Source organism: Rattus rattus, chromosome 3 (assembly GCF_011064425.1).
Source record: "Rattus rattus isolate New Zealand chromosome 3, Rrattus_CSIRO_v1, whole genome shotgun sequence".
NCBI lineage: Eukaryota > Metazoa > Chordata > Mammalia > Rodentia > Muridae > Rattus > Rattus rattus.
In genome coordinates this window covers 115,239,120-115,265,181 of record NC_046156.1, presented here as the reverse complement: position 1 = coordinate 115,265,181, position 26,062 = coordinate 115,239,120, and positions in this window count along the sequence as shown.

Below are 26,062 nucleotides of genomic sequence, written 5' to 3'. Positions count from 1 at the left end.
TATGGGCCAAGCATTCAAACACACAAGTCTATAATGGCCATACCCATTCAAACCACCACATTCCGCTTCCTGATCTCCATTGGCTTGTAGCTATATCACAATGCAAAATGTATTTAGTCCAACTTCAAAAGTCCCCACAGTCTATAAAAGTCTCAGACTTGTTTAAAAGTTTAAAGTTCAAAGTCTCTTCTGAGAAAAAGCATGGTAGTGGGGGAAATACCAGACCAATCAAACTTAGCATTTCCATGTCTAATGTCAAAATGCTCTTCAGAACTCCAATTTGATTCAACTTTGTTGACTGCAACATACTTCTCTCTCTTGGGCTGGAGAGAGGAGCCAGCTCCAATTGTTCTAGAGACAGTTGCCCCTCGAGGAGAGTCTGGGAACCAACGGATAAGGTGAAGGGGAGGGCTAGAGGGTGAGCTCCAAGAAATGCTTCCTGTGTCTCTTACATGGAAACTGGCTGGTAAACAAACTAAACACTGTCCACACGTATGCCGCCCTCTAGAGCCCCAGCACAGACTCTTGGGGTATCTGGGAACATCTCCACTGAGGGCTGCCTTACGTGTGCAAATTAATGTTTCATCTTTAATGAACTCTTACCCTGCCTAGTTTTTGTCAGATTGGATCAAATTACCTTGGCTAATTAAAATGATGAAGCCGAGTTAGGGTTAGGACCGTAATTACTTTCCTCATTATCAGACCACACTGTCAGTGGCTTTCCGCGTGTCTTTCAAAAGCAAGCAATCTGACAGTGCAGATTAGAGTCTTCTGGCGTAAGCCATCAGCCAAATGGACCCATGCAGCACTTACTTGGAAGATAATTGTTCAATGAAACGAGAGGTCAGCACCAGACACCTTTTTCTACTCCAAAAGCAGATTTTTTTTTTTTTTTTTTTTTTTTGTCAATAACACACCAGGACGGCATAGGTCATGAAGGCCACAATCTGTGAGGGTAAAAGGAACAGTGTTCTGCCTGTCCTGTGAGAGTTTTCTATCTGGTGTGCAGTGACTGAGTGAATAAACAATTTAACCATGGAAACATTTCTAAATGCAAAGTCACAGATCTGTTCCCATGCCTTTAAGCCTACAGATAAAGTTTGGACCCCTTTTGTTGCTCTAAATTTCCTGAAACTCCGTGGTGTATTTAAAGACGCTGAGTCCCTGTAGATAAAACCATCCCAAGACTGTCTTGAATTAGAATAGAAGCAGCTGTAATGGAATAGACGGCCTCTCTGAAGCTGCTGACGTGGGAATCCAGTTCGAGGTCTATTCTGGTCTTTCTGCATGTGAGAACATATGGTCTTCTGCTGTGAGAGGCACACAGCGACACTGCTGTCCCCAAGTATGAAGGGACACTGCATTGGAAAAGGTCCTTTTCTGGCACCTGTGACATTTCAAATCCTGGACCTCAGGCCTGAGGGTGACAGCTGGGGAGAGGGTGTGTGGAGTCCAGTAGCTGTAAGCAGCTTTAGTATCGCCCCCCCAACGCACGCGCACACACACACACACACACACACACACACACACACACACACACACACACACACACTATGCTGGAGCCTTGTCACAGGAAAGTCCCCCCTCCCCCCATTGCAAGCTTGGGAAATTGCGTTCTAGAGAGAACGAGCAAACTGAGGAAAACATCTGGAAGCTTGTGAGTCAGCCCCTCCCTTTCATGAGCACACACAGAGGGGGGGTGTGGTCTAAAAGGAAGACTCCCAGCCCAGCCCCTACCCTGGCCTGCAGCCTGTGTTTTAATGATAGAGCAGCAGGATTTAGTGTGCAGATTTAATTTGTATAATTGGTCTGCAGGAGGATTGCTAAGGAGGACACGGAGGGCAAGCCCAGATAATCGTGTGCTGGGGCTTTGCTGCCTTGTCTTCCTGTCCTCCCATCTCCACTTGACAGAGCTGCTCTGATAGCCTCTGCCTCTGTCCTTTCTCCTGATTGTGTTTCTTTCCTCATATTAAGAAATGAAAGATTTCAAATCTATTGACAATAAAGCCATGAGTGTTGTCGCTCGCTCTCTCAGCTTGATAAGTGACCATTTTGCCATCCTGTAGCATCTGCTTTTAAACAAGACATCACTAATCCCCCTCTCTAATCTTCATTGATCCTGCCTCTTGCTCTTAAATTGACAGCGCAGACACCCAAGTCTAGATCCCTAAGGAGGATGTTACACATCTGTAACAAGAACAGCAGCAGCATTAGTTTTAAAATGCTGTATATTTTATCATACAACTACGTTTTGCAATTTGCATTTTTTTCTTTACCTGTGTGCGCGTTTGTGTAGTATAGACACGTGTGTATGGTGTGTGAATGTGTGTGTATGTGTGTGTGTGTGTGTGTGCGTGTGTGTGTGTGTGAATTGCTGTGTGTGTATATACAGTGTATGCAAGTGTGTGATGTGTGGATGTATGTATGCGTGCTGTGTATGTGTGTGTATGTGTGATGCATGCACATGTATGTGCATGCTCTTGAGGTAGACTTGCCTATGCATGCCGGTGTGGAGGCTAGAGATCTACATAGAGTGTTCTCATGGTCCTACTCTCCTGGTTTGGTTACTGTTGCTTAGGAGCTGGGTTAAAATTTCAACCTTTAGGGACTGGGGAGATGGTTCAGTGATTAAGACTACATACTAGTCTTGCAAAGAACTTGAGTTCAATCCCTAGAACCCTTTTCAGGCAGCTTTACAACTACCTGTAACTCCAGTTCCAGTCGACTTGATACCTCTCTGATATCTTTATTAAACACACACACACACACACACACACACACACACACAAACACTGTCATAATTAAACATAAATAAAGAAAAGGTTTTTAAAGAAAACGTCAACATTGAGTGTGCTCTCTCCCTTCCTCAGCATAGTAGGTATGTTGTGCTTTTGTTTCACAGGGTTGAGCACAGCAGTCTCAGGTTTATTCAATGACAAAGCAAATTCAACATTCTCTAGTGGGAAGAAACACACAGCAACACTGAAAGGAGGAAGAAGCCCATGTTGATGGCCCGGTTTGCTTCAGTAGGTAGAGGGCCCATGAGGACTGTGGAATCAGGATGAGTGTTTCCGAGGAATGTGGGGCCCATGGAGAACATGTCCAGGTGGATGAACACGATGCTCATTCACGGTGAGCCACCAGGTCCTGTTTTAAATTCCATTTGTCAGAGACATAAAATTGCCCTTAGAAAAATAATTCATTTGATTTGATTTTGTTTCAAAGAAAATGGAAATTTTGCCTAGAGGCTTTCCAATACCATGAGATAATGACAAAATAAAGAAACAACGTGTAACAAAGACAGGGTCAGTAGCCTCACAGTACATACTGTGACCTGGGTTAGAATGCTCTGTCTTTTTAAGTTACTGTTTGACAGTTTTTTTTTTCTGGTATGTCAATAAGTTTGTTGTAGATGTGGGAACCGGGAGAGGGATTGAGTAGATGAGTGAGGAAGCCAGGGAGCAAGCCAGCTGTGGTCTGCACACACTGCACACACTGCACACACTGCACACACTGCACACACTGCACACTGCTCATACTGCACACACTGCACACACTGCACACACTGCACACACTGCACACACTGCACACTGCAAACACCGCAGACACTGCTCATACCACACACACTGCACACACCGCACACACTGCACACCGCACACACCGCACACACTGCACACTGCACACACGCACACACTGCACACACTGCACACACTGCACACTGCACACACTGCACACACTGCACACACTGCACACACTGCACACACTGCACATACTGCACACACTGCACACATTGCACACACTGCACACACTGCTCATACTGCACACACTGCACACATTGCACACTGCTCATTCTGCACATACTGCACATACTGCACACACTGCACACACTGCACACACTGCACACACTGCTCATACTGTACACACTGCACACACTGCACATACTGCACACACTACGCACATCCTCTCTGGCTGATGCCACTCTCAGCTGCCTCCTGCAGTATCCTCTGTCCATAACCAGGGCTCAGACATTTCTTAACACTAAGTCTTCTTTGTTCTCATATTACTCGGTTTCCTGCTCCTGACCACTGGATTCAGTTTTACAGGTTTCCTGTGTCTTTTAGGTATGGGTAATATAAAATCATTGCTTTATGTTGTTCTACTTCAATGAAAAGTTAACTCTGGAGTTGGGTTATGGCTCCGCATTCTCTAGAACCAAGCATGCTTGTTTACAGGTTTCCTCCAAAATTTCTGTCCTGACTCAGGCACACTACCTGACTATGTGACAGAGAAAGGAGAGCAAAGCAAGATAAATGACTATTCACAACGGGGATTATCAATCCTCATCTCAGACTCTTTTTGGTTTTGGTTTACTCTAAATCCTTTGCTAACTTATGAACCCTATCTCAAGATTTTTAAAACTGTTATGCAAACTTTCTATACTTCAAGATTTGTAAGCCTCTGACTTTCAGCTATTCTATCCATACTGGGAACTCACCGTGACTCCTGTCAGATATCCTGTTGTTGCCCTGTGTCATGGAGATGCTATAGTTTTGGATCTGTAGAACAGGTTCCTTCATTCACTCCAACAGTTCACAGATTGGATAGGTGTTGGAGTGGGCCAATTCACAGCCCTGGATCTGGGCCTGAGAGGTACCTGAGCTGGTCAGACTAGCAGCTGTCACACCCATTGGGCCAACTAACCAGCAATCCTTGAAAACGGCAAGTTCTATCCTGCTGCCCAAGTGAGGTGCAGGGTCTGCTCTTCAGTGTGTTGCAGTCAGTGAGAGACATGGCCAGTTCCCTCACTCTCCTGACCCCTGGGCCAGGTCTCCTGCCTTCCATAGGTGGCGAGGGATGAGAACAGGGGAAGGCATTTCTCCCTCATTTGTGCCACTATACAGCAGACAAGAGGCAGGGCCAGCTTTTCTGCACTCACACACTCAGGGCCAGCTCATCTAATACACAAGTCCAGGATCAGCTCTACTGTGCTGCCCAGGTGAAGTACAGGGCCCACTCCCCTGAGTGCTGCAGCAGGTGAGGGGCAGGGTCAGCTCTCCTGCTGTCAATGTCTCAGGGCAAGTTTTCCTGCCCTGCTATTGGTGGTAAGGAGTGAGAGTGGGAGAGGGCATTCCTGCCTCACCCATGCTGCCACATAGCAGACAAGTTGTAGGGGCAGATATTTCACATTCACACCCTTGGTGCAGCTCACTCACCACACCACCATCAGAGTCACCTCTACTGTGTTGCCCAGGCGAGGAACAGGCCTGCTCTCCTGAGGGCTGCAGCAGGTGATAGACCAGTTCTCCTGCTCTCGTGATCCTATGGGGGTCAGCTCTCCCAACTGCCACAGGCCAGAGGGCCTGAAATGTTTCTAAACTGCTCAGTCTGCTGGCTCTTCCTTTCTCTCATCCTCAGGGCTGGCTCACCAGCAACCTCTGCAAACAGGAAGAGCTTACCCTGCTGCCCAGGCAAGGTGAAGGACCCACTCTCCCAACTATTGTTTCTGCTGAGGAACAGGGCCAGTCTTCTACTATCATGACACTAGAGCCAGCTCTCCCCTTGCTATCTTTGTTAAGCTTTAATTTGGATAAACTGAGTCATACAAGAAACTGTGATTTTCTATGATACAGCATTAAAGGATCAAAAATTAAGACTCACAGACTCTGTAGGGGTTGCCTTTGCGATTTGAAGTTTTATTTTGGTACTAAACGATCTTCAATAACTGTAAATCTTTTAAGGCTATGGTTAGGACATGTAGATTAGCAGTTACCTTATAAATGATCAAATTATTCGACATACTTAGAACATTGCTTGTGGTCATGTTAAGGACATATGTAATATCATCAACAGGGATAAACTTTATTTAACCTTCTGTATTTGTTTTAAGACTAAAACATCTAAAGACAGGTAAAATTTATTTAAAGTCAGATATACTTAGTAGATACTCTACTTCAAAAACTTCAAAAATTCTTCAGAGATCTGCTAAATATGGCATTTAAAGTGTTTAGTGGAAAAGGCTGACAAAAATGCCAGCTCCTAGAGGCAGCCTTCAAGTCTCCTCCAAGGATGACCCTACCTGGATTGTGGTAATGCTAACCAATAGGTCCCATGTCTCACCCACTTCCAGGACCCCCTCTGAGACTGAACAATCAGGACACTTGAGAATTGACTGCCTCTCTTTGCCTCAAAGTAGGCTGGCCTCTCAAGTTCCTCAACTGCGGGAAAATTTCTCAGATTTTTGGTTCTGGCAGCCAAAGGCTGATGCTTTCCTGTGTGACCATTGGAGACTGAAGCCACTCTGCCTGCCTTGCTGGAAATTGCTGAGGAAGAGCCTAGGGTTTCTGGTCTATTGTCATTTTACTGATACACTGACCATTTGCTTTACATTTCCTGTTCAAATCTATCTTTCTCAGAACTCTGATGAAGTTGATTTCCAACTATAGCTTCATCAGTTTAGCAGCAGCTGCCTGGTGAATGCATTTCAAATATGAAAATCAGGCCTTGAATTTTATAGAGCTCTCAGTATTAGCATTTCTTTTAGGCTCTGGTCCAACAGTTACCTAGCAACAGCCAGGTAGGACCTTGGCTTGCTATAAAAGGACTGTTTTCCCCATCCCCTCTTTCTGGCCTCTCTCTTTATGTCCTCTCTGTCCCCCACTCCTCTTCTCTCTCTGTCTCCCTATAAGTTCTCACTCTTCTTTCTGTCCCTCTCTGACCCCTTTCTTTCTCATACCCCCTTTCTCATGTCCCGAATAAACTTCATTTTATACTAGACTTGCTGTATGGCTGGTACCCGGGGAGGCAGGGGGGCATGGATGCCCCAGTAGGGCTCACTGAAACAGCTCCTCCCACTGCATCATGCCACCACATTACAAAACGTATCAATTAGGTTTCCAGGTAAGAAAGGAACTTCACAAAACACATTTCCATGTAACTTTTACTATTCCTCTATTTAAAAGAACTTGCTTTGCAATGACTACTCTCAGTATTCAACCACTTGTATCTCATAGTAAATGATTGAATGGAAAAAAATTTGAGACTTGAATTTAAGTTGTAAGGGTTTGAAAAAATAATTAAAAAATAAAACCCCAAAGACAATATATGATGTTAAGACTTCAAAGGTTCAAACTTTTAACATATTAATGAATGGAGTTCTGATATGCTATTAATCTGGCTCTGGTATACACTGGCTACTATGATAGTCACAAGTTCAAATTTTAAAATTTCTTTTGGCTGTTTTATAAGTATAGACTAAAAGGTATACACATGCACATGCGCACACCCACATAGTGCACACACACAGACATAGTACACACACACACACACACACACACACACACAAACACACACACACACACACACAATCAAATTTTGGGTTTCAAAGCTTTCACTATGGTCCAAAGAATAGGTCTACTAATTTTTTTCTACAATGTGGATCTCTTTACAGATTATACATAGTAGAAATGCTTATCTCGCTTTGTAAATATTAAATTCATGTAAGCTTTAGGAATTGAGGCTTGGATTCACCCATGACTGTTAAATGAACTCCAGATAAGTGCTCCTGTCAGTCAACAGCCCAAGCTTCCCTACCTAGTACTAATTAGTGAGGGGGAAGTCCTAAATGCAAGATTTGCCTTTAAGTTTCTAAACTTTAACTCCTGCTCCAGTCTATATCTTTCCCAGCAGGTTTCTACATAGCTGATAGGCACTATCCCTGAATCAGCTATGGACTACAAAAGGCTCCAAATTTCTGTGAGCCCTGGACTTGCTAAAAGCTGATGTAAACCAGATCAGCCAATGTGACTGCTCCTGGTCTCTACAGCTGGGTCAGCAAACCATCTGCTTCTGATGAATGACCCCCACTGCCTGAACCCATCTCTTGGCCTTTGACAAGCAGTTCAGCTTTCTTTTCTGTTTTTCCCCCATCTTTATCAAATTGGATATTTCTTATTTACATTTCAAATGTTATTCCATTTCCCGGTTTCCAGGCCAACATCCCCCTAACCTCTCCCCCTCCTCTTCTTTATGGGTGTTCCCTTCCCCATCCTCCCCATCATTACTGCCCTCCCTCCAAGAATCCCGTTCACTGGGGGTCCAGCCTTGACAGGACCAAGGGCTTCCCCTTCCACTGGTGCTCTTACTAGGCTATTCATTGCTACCTATGAGGTTGGAGCCCAGGGTCAATTCATGTATAGTCTTTGGGTAGTGGCTTAGTCCCTGGAAGCTCTGGTTGGTTGGCATTGTTGTTCATATGGGGTCTCGAGCCCCTTTAGCTCTTTCAGTCCTTTCTCTGATTCCTTTCACGGGAGTCCCTTCTCAGTTCAGTGGTTTGTTGGTGGCATTCGCCTTTGTATTTGCCAGCTGTTTCTCAGGAGAGATCTACATCCAGTTACTGTCAGCCTGCATCTCTTTGCTTCATCCATCTTATCTAGTTTGGTGGCTGCATATGTATGGGCCACATGTGGGGCAAGCTCTGAATGGGTATTCCTTCAGTCTCTGTTCTAAACTTTGCCTCCCTACCCCTCCTAAGGGTATTCTTGTTCCCCTTTTAAAGAAGGAGTGAAGCATCCAAATTTTTGTCATCCTTCTTGAGTTTCACGTGTTTTGTGTATCTAGGGTAATTTGAGCATTTGGGCTAATATCTGCTTATCAATGAGTGCATACCATGTGTGTTTTTCTGTGATTGGATTACCTCACTCCGAATGATATTTTTCAGTTCCATCCATTTGCCTATGAATTTCATAAAGTCGTTGTTTTTGATAGCTGAGTAGTATTCCATTGTGTAAATGTACCACATTTTCTGTATCCATTCCTCTGTTGAAGGGCATCTGGGTTGTTTCCAGCTTCTGGCTATTATAAATAAGGCTGCTATGAGCATAGTGGAGCATGTGTCTTTGTTATATGTTGGAGCATCTTTTGGGTATATGCCCAAGAGAGGTATAGCTGGGTCCTCAGGAAGTGCAATGTCCAATTTTCTGAGAAACCTCCAGACTGATTTCCAGAATCCAATTCCAGCTTGCAATTCCACTAGCGATGGAGGAGTTTTCCTTTCTCCACATCCTCACCAGCATCTGCTGTCACCAGAGTTTTTGATCTTAGCCATTCTGACTGGTGTGAGGTGGAATTTCAGGGTTGTTTTGATTTGCATTTCCCTGATGACTAAAGATTTTGAACATTTCTTTAGGTGTTTCTCAGCCATTTGGCATTCCTCAGCTGTGAATTCTTTGTTTAGCTCTGAACCCCATTTTTTAATAGGGTTATTTGTCTCCCTGCAGTCTAGCTGTCCCTGTGGGTGGAAACCAGAAGAGTCTGCTCCTACTTCTCCTGGGTCCCTGTGCACAGGGGGCCCAGATGGTGCTAGGTGTTTTCCTCTAGAGTCAGGAATGTGGGCAGAGAGTAGTCTCCTCTGGTTTCCCAGGTGTGTCTGCCCGTCTGAAGGTCTAGCTCTTTATCCCATGGGATTTGGGTGCAGAGAGCTGTTTGACCAGGTCCATTCAGATCTGGGTGCAGTCTAGACCGAAGGGCTCCTGCAGCTTGAGTGCCCCTATCTTCCTGTGCCCAGAGGCCCTATACAGTTTCCTTTTAGGCCAGGGATGAGGGAAAAAGTGGGCAGAAGTGGCGGTCTCTCCTGCCCTGCAGTCTCAGGATTGCCCACACGTCTGGGCGATCAGTTCTCTCTCCCACGGGGTTTAGGAGCAGGGAGCTGTGGGCTGGGATCAGTGAGGTTTGGGCGCCAGGTAGCAGTTCAGCTTTTTTTTTTTTTTAAATTATTGGTTACTTTATTTATTCATTTATATTTCACATGTTATTCCTCTTCCCAGTTTCCCCTCCGCTAAGCCCCTATGATATCTGCTCTCCCTGCTTCTATGAGGGTGCTCCCCCACCTACCTATCCACTCCCACCTTACCACCTTAGCATTTCCCTATGGTGGAGCATTAAGCCTTCACAGGATCAGGGGCCTCCTTTCTCACTGATGCCAGACAAGGCCATCCTCTGCTACATAGGCAGCTGGGGCCATGGGTCCTCCATGTGTACTCTTTTGTTGGCAGCTTAGTCTTTGGGAACTCTGGGGGATCTGGTTGGTTGATATTGTTGTTCTTCCAATGGGGTTGCAACCCCTTCAGCTCCTTTAGACCTTCCCCTAACTCCTCCATTGGGGTCCCTGTGCTCAGTCCTATGGTTGGCTGCAAGCATCCACCTCTGTATCAGTAAGGCTCTGGCAGAGCCCCTCAGGTGACAGCTATATCAGGCTCCTGTCACCAAGCACTTTTTGGCATCAGCAATAGTAACTAACTGGGTTTGGTGTCTTTATATGTGATGAATCCCAAAGTGGTGTGGTCTCTGGACGGCCTTTCCTTCAGTCTCTGCTCCACTTATTGTCCCTGTATTTCCTTTAGACAGGAACAATTTTGAGTTAAAACTTTGGAGAAGGGTGGTTGGCCCCATCCGTCAATGGAGTGGGGGGAGGCATGCCTAACCTCTCCATATGTTCTCTACAGGTTCTCTCTCCTCTCTACTGGGTATTTCAGCTAATGTCATCCATGTTGGGTCCTGGGAGCCTCTTGCATTTCTGGAGTCTGGGACTTTCTGTGGAATATCCCCATTTCCCCATCACTCATTGCTACACCCCTCTGTTCAAATTTCCTGGCCATCAGTACATCTCCTGAGTCTCCCCCCACACCTGATCCTGTTCCCCCTTTTTTCTCTCTTCCTCCTCGCTTCCTCCCAAGTTCCTCCCACCTTTTAAACCCTATGATTATTTTGTCCTCCCTTCTGAGTGGGACTGAAGCACCCACACTTTTGTCTTCCTTCTTCTTGAGCTTCATATGGTCTGTAAGTTGTATCATGGGTATTCCAAGCTTTTTGTCTAATATCCACTTATTGGTGAGTACATACCATGTGTGTTCTTTTGTGACTGGGTTTTCTCACTCAGGATGATATTTTCTAGTTTCATCCATTTGCCTGCAAATTTCATGAAGTCATCATTTTTAATAGCTGAGTAGTACTCCATTGTGTAAATGTACCACATCTTCTGTATCCATTCCTCTGTTGAGGACCATCTGGGTTGTTTCTAGCTTCTGGCTGTTATAAGTAAGTCTGCTATGAACATTGTGGAGCATGTGTTCTTGTTATATGTTGGTGCATCTTTTGGGTATATGCCCAAGAGTGGTATAGTTGAGTCCTCAGGTATTACTATGTTCAATTTTCTGAGGAACCTCCAGACTGATTTCCGGATGGTTGTACCAGCTTGCAATCCCACCAGCAATGAAGGAGTTTTCCTTTCTCCATATCCTCACCAGCATCTGCTGTAACCTGAGTTTTGATCTTAGCCATTCTGACTGGTGGGAGGTGGAATTTTAGAGTTATTTTGATTTGCATTTCCCTAATGACTAAGGATGTTGAACATTTCTTTAGGTGTTTCTTGGTCATTCTATATTTCTCAGTTGAGAATTCTTTGTTTAGCTCTGCACGCCATTTGTTTTTCCCCGGAGCTGAGGACTGAACCCAGGGCCTTGTGCTTGCTAGGCAAGCACTCTACCACTGAGCTAAATCCCCAACCCCTCTGCACGCCATTTTTAAATAGGGTTATTTGGTTCTGTGGAGTCTAACTTCTTGAGTTCTTTGTATATATTGACTATTAGCCTTCTATCAAATGTAGGATTGGTAAAGATCTTTTCCCAATCTGTAGGTTGCTGTTTTGTCCTGATGACAGTGTCCTTTGCTTTACAGAAGCTTTTCAATTTTATGAGATCTCATTTGTCTATAGTTGATCTTAGAGTCTGGGCCACTGGTGTTCTGTTCAGGAAATTTTCCCCTGTGCTGATGTGTTTGTGGTTCTTTCCCAATTTCTCTTCTAATAGATTCAGTGTATCTTATTTGTTCTAGGTAGCCATAGTTATGCTGATACCAAAACCACAGAAAGACCCAACAAACAACAAAAACTTCAAACCAATTTCCTTAGGTATATCGATGCAGAAGTATTCAATAAAATTCTTGCAAACTGAATCTAAGAACACATCAAAATGATCATTCACCATGATCTAGTAGTCTTCATCCTAGGGATGCAGGGATGGTTCAATATGCGGAAATCCATTCACTATATAAACAAACTCAAAGAAAATAATCACATGATCATCTCATTAGATGCTGAAAAAGCCTTTGACAAAATTCAACACCTCTTCATCTTAAAAGTCTTGGGAATAGCAGTTCATCTTTTATAGGTGCTGAAAACATCCTAATCTCAGTGAGAAAACTTATAGCAGAGAGTACATAACCCCTTATCCTCAACCAAAGCCTGGGATATTAGGTCTAAAGGAACTGGGACTACCTTTCTGGAAGGGACCTTCTTATTTTGGCCAACTCCACTGCTGTCAAGGTAGACGGCATCTACCTTTTGTTATGTTATTCCCAGGCCAAGCACATCATAGGGGTTGATGACCCAGCCACAGAAAATTGGACTGTCACCAAGGCTTGAGAAGATCCACTAAAGACTGACATGGCTTATAGATTAATAATTTTTTTTCTGATTATATTCCCTCCTGTTCTTTCATGGGGTTTATGTCTAGACCTCCCTTTAAGAGCAAATGCAAACTTGCCATAAATGTCTCACAGTTCCTGGCCACCACTTTGTCAGGTGGGTGTTCTTCTGTCACCTCCCAGTTGAAATTATTTGGTTCTCATGTGATGATGGATTGGATCCCTGGCATATGCTTCAGGCCCCCAAATACTGTATCCCAGTATCCCTACTTCCCCAGATGTTTGTATATGATGATACAGTAGGCAGTTATACTTGTATTGGCAAATCTTTTCAGCTCCCTGGAGCAGAGGAAAATGTGCTGTTATTCCCTTCATAGTAAGCTTAGAATTTGGGACAGCTGGAGCCATTCTCAGAACAGCAGGCACAGCAATGGCTAAGGTCAACTACGGAAACTTAGGGTATCAAATAATCCAGGATTTATTTTTATTGGTAAAGTCTACTACAAAGTTAGAAGAATAGGTTGACTTATTATTAGAATAGGTAGTCTTGCAACACCGTAGGACTCTTCCTTGATCTGCTTTATGCAGAACAAGGAGGTTAGTGTATGGCCGTTGGGGAAACTTGCTTCTTCTATGCAACCCACTCGGAAGTGAATTGTCAGGGATAATTTGTCTGAACTTCGAAAAAGCCTCACATAGACAGAAAAGATGCCATGAGGAGGAAATAAATGACACCTGATTTCTTTCTTGGGTTCTTCCTAGCTAGTAACTCTGCTTCCAGCTGTTGTAGGGCCTTTAGGAGCAGCTCTCAAGCTCCTGCTGATTATGGTTGGCTTCTGAATCATTAATATCTCATAAATCAGAAATATAAATTCCCACACAGGAACTGTTAAGATGATGGAAATTAAGTCCCCATAAGAACAGTTACCCACCACAGAGTCAAGGTTATGTTTTAAGGTTTAAAATCTCTGTGCTCAAAACAAAACAATAACCAAATAAAGCTAAACTAGACCTCCAAATGTTAAGAACTGTTAAGAGTTAAATTTCTTATGTGGTTTTGCTTCTACAAACAACCTTGTTTTGTGCAAGAGGTCAGAGAAGAAATTCTAACTTTGCCTTCTTTACCTTTATAAACTCTTAACTGAGGTTGCCAGGAACTGCATTCAGAATCAGAGTTCAGGGTAGACCTGGAGCCAATTATTTGAGTAAAAGCCTTTTTTTGTTAAGATTTATTAATGGTCAGACTGGTGAATCTCTGAAGGACCCCAGACTCATAACATTAGCAAGAATACACAGGGCAGGTGGGGCAGAAGCACTTCTAATGAGTAGGTTTCTCCACCTACATAGTAAGTCAATTGAGGGCAAATCAAAATTATAAAGGCAGGGTTTATTGAGAGCCAACTCTCTGATGAGTTCACCAACCTCACAGGTGGAGGTCAATGGAGTTGCACACCCAGGATAAAGCAAGGTGGTTTTATAGATTCTGGGTATGTGTAAGCTAGGAGCTGAGATTGTACCTATATTTGGTAAAAAAAAAAAGTTGAGCCCATTAGGTTGGCAATCATGGGTCAGTTGTCAGAAATGTGAAGATGAGGAAAAGATAATATGTTAGCTCACAGTTTTCTCCTTGTGGGCAGGGTTGGGGGAAGAAGAACAAATAGGGTTTTTATTAGCTTATGCAGGAGATAAGCAACCAAACATTAACCTGTGTTAGACCAGGTGTACTCAGAAGATTTATAGGGGACAAGTTGTTTTGTGAGAAAACTTTTCCTGGGAAAACTCAACACATATCTACTGATCTGAGCCCATAGTAAACCAAAGTACAGGTAACACCAAAATCCAAATACAACTAAAAACCAACTTGGTTTTATTCTGGTTACTTACAGGAATATGGGTGAGGATTTACTTATAGATGGGGAAATGACTGAAAGACACCTGTGTCACTAAAGACCACCTCAGAATGGGTAAGAGCTCACAAAAGCTGGGAACCTGGAGCACACTGCCCAGCCTGCAAGCAGCTCAACAAGTTAGAGAATATCTTTCCTAGGTAACGCAGTTGATATTAAATAGAGTCTTCTAGTCAGCTTAGCTCTTCTAGGAAGCTGCTCTCATAGTATTATTTTCTCACCTGCCTTGCCTATGGGAAGCCACTTTCTTTGCAGTTGACTTAAGTATGACTTTGAGCAGCTTGGATTTACTCTAGGAAGGAGGTGCCTATTGAATGTAGTCAGTTTCAGTGACTTCCTGAAGCTATTTTATGTTGTTTACCTTTTTATTAAGGACCTTCCCTCAGCAGAATGTTCCAATTTCAGAGGAAACTGTTCCACAAGTTTCCACCCTTTCCTCTGGCTCTTGAATTCCTTTCTGCCCCCTATTTGGCAATGATTCCTAAGTTTTAGAAGGGGCGATTGTAGATGTCTACAATGGCTAAGAATTAGGCAACTGTGTCATAGCAGCAGTCACATGTTCTGAGGCATCTCACTGGTGACTAGGAGTTGAGGTTGACAACAGTGGTGATCTATGAACATAAATGCACATAGACATCCCATCCATCCAGTAAGATAGAGAAGCTGCTTCCTCTTCATGACCTATGCTCTCCCCAGCCACATGTTTTTGTTCTGGCTTACAGAACCAGATGTGTGTGAATTGACTTTAAATCCAGTTAGAAAGTTGTTGGTCTTACCATTGACAGTTAAACCACTGTTGCACAAGTCAGCATATCCTACCTGGTTTGTCAGTATTTTAACATGCAGGATCCATGGCTAAGCTGGAATGTTGATGACATTTTTCATGGCTCCCTCTGGCACTGCAAAAGCCACGCAGCAAGATGGAAATTTCCAGTTCAGTCCTAGCTTTATTTCTTCACTTCCTACAGTCAGAGCATGCACACCTGGTATCTTCAGCATAGGGTCTTAGCACATCAGTAGTTGGTAAACTGGTGAACTTGGTGTTTGTGATTGCTTCAAGGCTGTTATTCCTTATCCACAAAGCTTTCATCTGCTGTGAATTGAGAGAGTTTTAAAAGATGAAATGAAGGACAAACATATTAATCAGTGGGGAAGAAAGTTCAATGTAATAGAAATGACTTAAAAAATCTTTTAGATGCAAAAATCTAAGCTTCCCAAATAGTAAGCATTTTTATCTCGCTCTTTAAAGAATGCTTTGGCCTTTAGCCAAAAGCGGAATTTCCCCACTTCATAATTTAGTGTTATTCTCTGACATGTTATGGAGAGGGAAAGATCAACAAAATATCCAAACTTTTCTGTTTAAACAATTATCCAATTCTACTTGGAAGTCAAGAGGTCATTTGTAATAATTTGTTAATTAGGCCTTTAATTCTTGGTATTATTACAAAAAAAGCTGTTTCTATCTATAGTAACAATGAGGGTTTGTGTTTCCCATCTGGAAAACTCCACAGGCATTGGATTTGATCAGGGAATGTATGTATGCATGGAAATAGTTTCCAGCTGATCATCAAGATAGAGTGGGAGGAAACAGAAGGAGAGGTCAAACGACCATTACCCATCAAGCCCACGCAAGAAACGCCTTGACACTCTTAAAAAATAAGTGCCACAGTTAACATTACCGATAATGATTCATGAAGCAGACATGATGTCAAAGGTCAAGGAGCAAGCCAGAGAAGAGTCCTGCCCCGGGTGCTGTAATGAAGAGGACCATTGTAATATGAGAAGAAGGTAGACGCAGAATCCATTCAGTTTCAGGGAATGAGTTGGAGGAAGCTACAGAAGGGTTGGTCCTCACGCACACTTGGCAAATGGCCAGAAATAATGTAACCAGGCAATGGGAATATAGGGGTGTACAATAAATAAATTTATTCATTTTAAAGCTTGGAATTTAGTGTAAATGGCTGAGTTCTCAGTAAGCAGGCTTCATCTAGAAGTTAGTAAGGGTAGAAAGTACAACCCAAACCATAGGTAGCCATGGAAGTTGTTGACTTTACCATCCAATAAAGCAACAGCTCATTCTGTTCAATAGAGGATGTCATTTGCTCTGTTCTCTAATGTCAAAGTGAATGCCCCACACAATTAGGATGCCAGCTTTTCTGTGTGTAGAATCCATTCCCAATCTCTAACTTAGATTTGTCAGCCCTGGCAGTTTAACATTATTACTTAAGATCGTGTTACCAGTGTTAGTCAGAAAGTAAAAGCCCAGAGGTCATATATGAAAAATATATGCTTACTAATTTTGAGGGAGGTGCCAAATAGCTCTACTCCATTACCCATTCAGATCTAGAATCATGTAGAAGCACAGATGTAGCAGAATTTTAGCTGAACCGATCTCTTAAGTGATGTCACCTAGGCTTTGAGGTACCCTTTTGCAGAGACTCAGTGATTGTTATCTGAGGCTTTTGGGGATTGTTCTTTCAAAGGATTCACAGAGCTTTAGCAGAACTTAGTTCTAAGACATACCTGGCAAACCAGGAAGTCTCATGTAACTGAGAACTGCTTAGGTAACAGTTTTTCACACAACTGCTAGATCCTGTAAGAGGTTTTGGTATGTGGAAATTGATTATCTAAAAGCACCTTCTATGTAAATATAAAGAGGTTCTGTGTTTTAGGATTCTATTGCTGTGAAGAGACACTATGACCAAGGCGACTCTTATAAAAGGAAACAGTTAGTTGGGGCTGGCTTATAGTTTCAGAGGTTTAGTACATTATTATCATGGTGGGGAGCATGGCAACATTCAGGCAGACTTGGTTCTGGAGAAGGACTGAAGGGTTTACAACTTGATCCAAATGCAGCAGAAGGAAATTGTGTGTCATATTGGTACAGCTTGAGTATATATAAGACCTCAAAGCTGCTTCCATAGTGACGCACTTCCTCCAATAAGGCCACAATACACCAATAAGGTCACATCTCCTAGTAGTGCCACTTTCTATGGGCCAAACATTGAAGCACATGAATCTATGGGGGCTACACCTATTCAAACCACCAGACTCTGCAGAAAAGTTCATAGTCCAATCCTTGAGCTGCTGATCCCCTGCTGCTGAGAAGCTCAAATTCATCTTGCAGTGTCTCTTTCTTCAAACAATCGTCCCTTGCAACCCACAACACAGACATAGAGATGTCCCTAGCGGTAAGGTTGAGTCTAGATAAATGTAACCATTGCGTCACCTCCACATATCTTAAATTTAGTGAAAGTCTCCATCAGATTATAACAGTACCATAACTCCATGTACTGTGGTATACGGATCATGGGGACACCTGAAGATTCACTGAGTCCACAGAGAGAAAAAGGCAACTACCATGCAATTCACAGTTTTCTTAATTTCTCATAACTTAAGTACTATCACCTAAAATTAATGCCAATTAATTTTATGAGAAAATGTAGTATGTCTTATTTCATATGATAAAGAAATAAAAAGGAAAAACTCCAAACACACACACACACACACACACACACACACACACACACACACACACACACAGAGAGAGAGAGAGAGAGAGAGAGAGAGAGAGAGAGAGAGTCATTATGAGATCACACAAACATATTCACAGTAAAAACTGGAAGTACTCATGACTGACATGTTTTTTCCAGTGTTACAGGGGCATACCAGTATTTGTAACAATCTTCTTCTATTTGTACGTCAGAGATCCTTCCATTTTCAACAAGCCTGTCAACATATCTCCACTTACCTTGTGGAGTAATCTAAACAATAAATTCTAAAATATCTTGCCAGGTTGTCAAACCTTGTGACCCTGCAATATGGCATTTTTCTTTCAAATACAAGTTGAGTTGGGTCACATTCATGGCTGCCATGGGACAGCTGCAGGTGGCAAACATCTGGTCTAGACCATTGATGGTCCAGCCTCAAGGAGGTTTTTGTAGTTGTCTATTGACGCTAGTCATAGGAGCTCCGTAAACTGCCATGTTATTGAGAATCCTCTATTTCCTCCACTGTGAGAAAGCAGTGTGATTTCGACCCTTTGTTTTCAGGCTCATTGCCTTAGTTTGCTTTTGATTGCTTTTTAAAACACCATGACCAAAAATAACTTGGCAAGAAAAGGGCTTATTTTAGCCTACATGTCTCAGTCCCAGTCTACCATGAAAAGAAGTTAGGAACTCAAACAGAAACCTGGAGAAAGAAATTGGTGCAGAGGCTACTAAGGAATACTGCTTACTGCCTTGTGTCTCATGGCTTGTTCTGCTAGCTTCCTTATACAACCCAGGACCACCTGTGAAAGAGTGACATTGCCCACAGTGGGATCAGCCCTCCTACATCAATATTAATCTAGTTTGTACACATAGAAGCTTGTGTATGACACACTGTTAATCCCTCTGATTGAGAATAAGACCACTATTACACTCGTTGAGTCAAATTTGAAGCAAGCTGTAGTTAAATACTGGCCAGGAGATTGGGGTCTGGCCAGGACTATTCCCAAGAAATGGCCATGAGTCACATTTTTTCAGAGGCTAAAAAAGGTAAACCCACAAGACCACCATATTTCCCACCAGGTCTAATGTGGGGCAGCTATGTATCCTGGGAATGTTTCCTGCCTATATCCCTCCTGCCTACATGTGATTAAGCACATCTGGTGTAGTTGTGTCAAACAAACTTGGTTAGGGGCGTGAAAACATGTAGCTTGTTATCTCCCCTAAACAATATCTTCCAGCATTTCAGGAAGTATCTGTAACTGAGCAAAGGGCTTATAGGTTAGAGGAATTTTTGTTTCACGGATTCTTAGGCACAGTAATTAAAACTTAAAACATACCATTGGCTCTCACAGCACCTGACATGATGTGGCAAAAAACATCAGATAATGTAGATGATGAATTTACATTTCATTATCTTATACTAAGTGGAAAAAGGAAATAATCATTTAACAAAACCTAAGAAGAGAAATGTTGTCAAAGAAATTCAGATGTGAAGTAGATGGAGCTCAAGACAAAATAAAACATAAAGACATGTGGTCCTTCTTTCTCAGAGGACAAGGCTTCCTCAGGGACAAGGCTTCCTCAGGGACAAGGCTTCCCCAGGGACAAGCTTTCCTCAGGGACAAGGTTTCCTCAGGGACAAGCTTTCCTCAGGGACAAGGCTTCCTCAGGGACAAGGGTTCCTCAGGGACAAGGCTTCCTCAGGGACAAGGCTTCCTCAGGGACAAGACTTCCTCAGGGACAAGGGGACAAGACTTCCTCAGGGACAAGGCTTCCTCAGGGACAAGGCTTCCTCAGGGACAAGCTTTCCTCAGGGACAAGGCTTCCTCAGGGACAAGGCTTCCTCAGGGACAAGGCTTCCTCAGGGACAAGGCTTCCTCAGGGACAAGGCTTCCTCAGGGACAAGCTTTCCTCAGGGACAAGGCTTCCTCAGGGACAAGGCTTCCTCAGGCACAAGGCTTCCTCAGGGACAAGGCTTCCTCAGGGGACAAGCCTTCCCCAGGTGACAGGGAAGTGGCTTGTCGCAGACATGTGATTTATTATGAAATTTTATTAAAATTAATCCAAGAAAATCAAGACTCTTTGCTGTCATTTCTTTCTATAAAATGGCATACAAATGCTGATATCGTATACTGACTTCACCCGCCATAATTTTCTATTATCTCCATGTATAAAGTAGAAAAGTATTGATTTTCATGACAAAGTACACAAAATAATTTTCCTCTTGTTTCTGGATAGTTTCATAGTTTAAGAACCAAGTGAAATGAACAGCTATTAGTTACCTTGGAAAGTTCAGACCAGAATCTTAGCTGTCTTGTGTGTGTGTTTGTGTGTGTGTGTGTGTTCTCACATACATATGTGCATGCATGAGTACTTATAACTACATGGATGCTTGCATATGTGTGCACATATATGTCTCAGCTGGAAGAAAACCTTGAATAACATTTCTCAGGCACAGTATATCTTGTTTGTTGAGTCCGATTCTCTCATTGGGACCTGGGCTTTGTCCAGCTGGTATGATGGATGGCCAGTGAGATTCAGAAACTCACATGACTCTGCATCCCCAATACTGGCATAATAAGACAATCATCTCTGGCTTTGTTCTTGGGTTGCAGGTATTGAACTCAGGTCCTTCTGATTGCATGGCGAGTACTTTACCCACTGAGCCATGTACCCACCCCACATAGAAGCCATTTTTACATAAGTAACTCATTGGAATCTTGATGAGACATCCTCTGTTTACCACTTGGAAATGTTAGTTCATTCTCTCTAGTGGGAAACATAAGCTCTCAAATTTTCTTAGGTCTTTCCTTCCAGAGAATTCCAGACCTACAAGGGTCTTTGACAACCAAACTGGAACTCTTGAGAGATCAAAGAAATTCTGTGAGTATACATTAAACATTTCTGTTATCAATATTTGCTTTAGGTTTTGTAGACAATCCAGATAAATGTGTGAGTGTGTTTAACAAAATCTTTTTTTTTCTTTTTTTTCTTTTTCTTTTTCTTTTTTTCAGAGCTGGGGACTGAACCCAGGGTCTTGTGCTTGCTAGACAAGCGCTCTACCACTGAGCTAAATTGCCAACCCCAACAAAATCTTAATTGTTCAATTTTATCAAAGAAGACTTGGGAGCCAGATGCTGAGGTGAAAGTCTGCTAGCTCAAAGAGGCAGAAAACTTACCCAGTTGATCTCCGTCCACAGCCAAGGTCCCAAAAGCAAGCCCTCCTTTTACACACTGTCTCAAAAATCCCTCAAACTGAATGCCTTCCCTTCTTCTTCCCCTGTGTCTCTCTATCCTCCTGACTTTCCCTAACTCTCTATGGTTTTTTCCTATGTTCATTTTCTGTCATCTGGTTGCTTCTTCTGCCTCTTGACCTATGGTTGACCTTATTGAATCCCATTTACAATAAGAAGAACGCTCTTGGATTAAAGCTGTGTGTTAGGACTGAGCCACACCACAACTAGAAACATAGTTTTCCAGTAAATGACCCAATCTCAGGATTCACAGCATAATCAAATGTCCCTCAACATGTATGAGCATTTTGCCTATATGTGTGTATGTGGACCTCATTCATACAGTACTGTGGAGGCCAGAAGAAGGTGTCATATCCTGGAACTAGAGTTATAGTCACTGTATGGGTGTTGGGAACTAAACTAGTCTTCTGCAAGAGCAGTGTCTGAATTTTCACTCCACCTTTGTAAAAGTGGAGTAATTCCCTCATCCAGTAATAAACCTAAAACTGCACAAATGTCTACTATGGTTTTAAGGAATTTTTTTTGTCAAAAAAGTGATGCCTAGGAAGCAAAGTGTACAATGATTACATGCCCAAAGCATTTTGTATATAACTGCTTCATACAGCCTTATTATCCCTTCCAGTAAAACCACAGGCCCTAAAGAGACCTCACTTGTGTCCTCTCTAGCCATTGCCCCTCAGGCCACCTCCTATCCATTTCTATCACCATTGATTTGTTTCACTCAATATCAATGGAAGCTAGCAGTTTCTCCATCTATATCTGGCTTAATGTCTCAATGTTACATTCATCAAATGCAGACAATGTGCATACTAAAAGATCATATCATTGCTGTGTAGTATTTTGGTATATAATTACAAGAAACTATTTTAGGAGTATTTAGTTTTCCCTCAGATTTTAGTCATTTTGTATATTTCTCCACAAAGACTGTTGTGATGGTTTGTATATGCTCAGCCCAGTGAGTGGCACTATTAGAAGGTGTGGCCCTGTTGGAGTAGGTGTGCCACCGTGTGTGGGGGGCTTTAAGACCCTCACCTTAGCTGCCTGGAAGCCAGAATTCTGCAAGCATCCTTCAGATGATGAGGTAGAGCTCTCAGCTCTTGCTGCACCATGTCTGCCTGGATGCTGCCATGTTCCCTCCTTGATGATAATGGACTGAACTTCTGGATCTGTAAGCCAGCCCCAATTAAATGTTGCCCTTATAAGACTTGCTTTGGTCATGGAGTCTGTTCAGGGAAGTAAAACACTGACTAAGACAGCTGTTTTTCCCGTGCATAAGTCTCAATGCAAGAGAAGACAGGTACATGTTGACTAAGCTTTGATCGACATTATTAAACAATTCCCGAGGTGGCTCTATTAATTTAAAATCAAGTTTGTTCAAGAGAACAAACAGTCAGTCAACATTCTCTGGCATTACCAGTCTTGTTATTTTACCTTAAAAACCTATTTTTACGTTATATGCATATCCTTGTGTCTGTGCAAGGGTGTGTGTAGGTACCCAGAACGTCAGATCCTCTGGATCTGAGGTTAGAGGCAGTGGGGAACTATCCCAGATAGGTGCTGGGACCTCTTCTGTAAGAGGAGCGCCTCTTAAATTCTGCATCATCCCTCCAGTCCCTTGTGCTCTTTTCCTAGAGGCGGTTTCAGACTTTTATAAAAAGTAGCTCTTTGCAGGATTTGTTTTGATTTTTAGTTTTTGCAGCCTCAGAATGCATTGCAAGGATCATATATACTGAACTATGTGTGGAATATAATGAGCTACGGGAGCCATTTGGACCCGGAGAAGATGGTTTTACCTAGTTGATCCCAGCAAAAGTCAGTCCGAGAGTCTTCCTTGAGAGAAATTTAACTGCTCTTGTTTGTCCCCCAGGGAAGGGAAGTGGGGCAGTGAGATGACTCTCAGCTGTATTTATCAGGAGGGTGTGGACAGATGTTCATGGTCTTCATTTGCATATCCCAAATGACCAAAGCAGGGCAAACCACTTCATTAGTCAAGGAATCCTAGCTGCATGATTTTTCAAGTCTTCAGTTTCTTTTCCTCTTATTATTGATCCATCTCTGAGTTTTAGGAAGTGTGTTCTGTTTTAGATGCCAATCATTGCCAGCATGCCTACTGCCAACTGTGCACATATGTGTGCCTTAGCTCTGGCTGTTCTGAAAGCATTTATGGAAAGTGTGATTTTTATGGAAGGTTCTGGATTTCAATAGAAAGTCATCTTGTCAATGTTTCCCTTTATACTTAGTGTTTTACATCTTGCTGAAGAAATATTTATGGGTCTGCTCCCTTGTTGTTTCCTATTGGCTCACTTTTCAGCTCGTCCCATTTGTGCGTAAAACTCCCACACTGAGTTTTGTGCATGGTATTGCATAGGAATCCAGTGCAGTTTTTCTTTGTGCCTACATGTTTAACTCTGGTAGAGAATGGTTGATTGAATTTACTACTGGAGAGTAATTTATATGCTCTAGACCTTTAGGTAAATAAAGTCCCAGGCTGGACTGTTTCCACCTGGATTCTGCTCCTCAGTATTTTCTGAAATTCACCCAGATTACTACACTCAGGAGGTCATACCTCTTCACTATTGCTAGGTGGAACTCTATGGTGTTAACATGTCACATATATTTACACATTTGTTATCAGTGGATATTTGAATTGAGTCTTGTCTCTGCTTAGTATGAGTAAATTCACTGAGAATGTTTTAATGCTTTTTTTTGTGTGTGGATTACTGCTTTGTTTTCTGATGGTACACATTCTAGATCTCAGATGAAGAGATGTTTCAGTTTATAGGGGACTTCATATGTTATAGTGTTTTATAGACTGAGAACACGACGTCTTGATCCCAGTGTAGGAGCCTCAGGTGTTGGTTCAGTGACTACTGCCATCTCTTAAATACAGTTCATCAAGTCACAAGAGAATGTTTGTTTATCTCAAGGTCAACAGTATTTTACATATTTATACATTTTCTATTTATAATTATGATCAGTTTTGAATTAAACATTGGATATGGCATGGGCTATGTATTTAAAATTAAATCTGCCATTTTCTCTTATTGCGTGGAAACAAAACACAGCCTTCTACTTCTGGATCCTCAGTTCTGTTCCATTTTTCTATCAGCCAAGTTCAGAGTTGGTGGAATGCTCTTTTTGGGGTAAGTCTTGAAACCAGTAGTCTTGGTCTTTCATAAACACTGATCTGGTGCTTTGCATCTTGGCTCTCTGTACTTCTGTTTAATGTTGTCAACCTGTCTAAGTACAACAGTCACCCCTTGTCAAAGAAGCATCTTTTGGCAACAGATGCAGACAAAGAACACATCTACAACTGATCAAAAAGCAAAACTAAGTGACAGGGGTGTCCGTCCACAACTGATGTATCTACAATGCAAGCACTAAACCTATATAGTTCAGGGAACATCTCAGAAAACCATGAGGAGATTATAAGAGCCCGAACACCAGGATCTCTACTTTGAGACAGTGTCTTTTAAATGTACAGCGAAGCTGTACCCCTGGCATCTCAACAAATTGGTGAACGATGTACAAGACCCACACAATGACAATGTTAGCAGACATGTCAAGGTAGATGTGGGAAATCTCACAAGCCCTCACCCATGGATGAACAGCTATAGGCAATCAATGGCTGTTTATAGCAGTTGAGAGAGGGAGAATCAGTCTTTTTCAGGGACAAGACCCTTGACAGGATTATTCAATCTCAGTAGTCAGCCCTAAACACATGTACAATTGTGCAAAATGGACTGACGTACTGTCTGGTTAGAGTTTTTATTACTGTGAAGAGACACTGTGACAATGGCAACTCAAAAAGGAAAACCTTTAATTGAGGCCTGGTTTACAGTACGGAGGTTTAGTCCATTGTCATCATGGCAGGAATCATGGTAGCATGCAGGCAGATGTGGAGCTGAAGAAGTAGCTAAGAGTTCACATCTGGATTCAAAGGCAGCAGGAAGAGAGCATGATACTGGGCCTGGTTTGAGCATTTGAAACATTCAAAGCCCACTCCCAGTGACATACTTCCTCTAACAAGGCCACACCTACTCCAACAAGAGCACACCTTCTAATGGTGCCACTCTATGAGCTTATGGAGGCCATTTTCATTCAAACTACCACACATATGTACTTCTATCTATGTAACAATACTAATTTTAAAAGAGGTCATTCATTTGCAAGTGAGTAGGAGGGACACACGAGGAGTTGGGGTAAGGAGAAAGAGGAGTTGAAATGATGTAACTACACACTGATGTATGAAATTCTTAAAGAACCAAATAAACTAAACTAAACAAACAAAAATATAAATCTTTGACATCCACATGAATGGCAGGCACATCCCACCTTTATACATATTTCAAAAAAAATTCCACTTAAATATGAAACATCTGTCTTGCTACCTGTATGTGTAGATGGATCAGGTCCCTGCACCATGGGTGTATCTGCGAGTTTTTCCACTCGAGTGTTGAGTTCCCCCAGATATAACAACTCTAAGACTCAAATATATTTACAAATACCTAACTCATAGGGCTAGGCTCACTCCCTTACCAGCTAATAACTTAGTATCCCATTTATGCTAATCAAAGTTCTGCTACATGGCTGGTTCGTCTGCTCACCTATCATGTACCCATCTATTTTCCTTCAGGTCCTGGGTCAACTCCTCCAATGCCTGGTTCTATCCCAGAATCCTTTCTGCCTCCTGGATGTCCCACCTTCTTTTCTACCCTTTTCCTATAGACCTTAGGATTTGTTTTGTCTTGTTTTGTTTGACAGGTGATGGATCCCTGCAATACACAAGATATTCTCTCTACACACGGGTGTCTTGCAAGGCTCCATAGATGGCTTCCAACTCATCCAGAGTTGAGGACTAGAAAATATGTTCAGCACATTGGAACTTTAGACTGTGATGTTAGCAGGATTTGAGTTCTCCGTGCAATACATA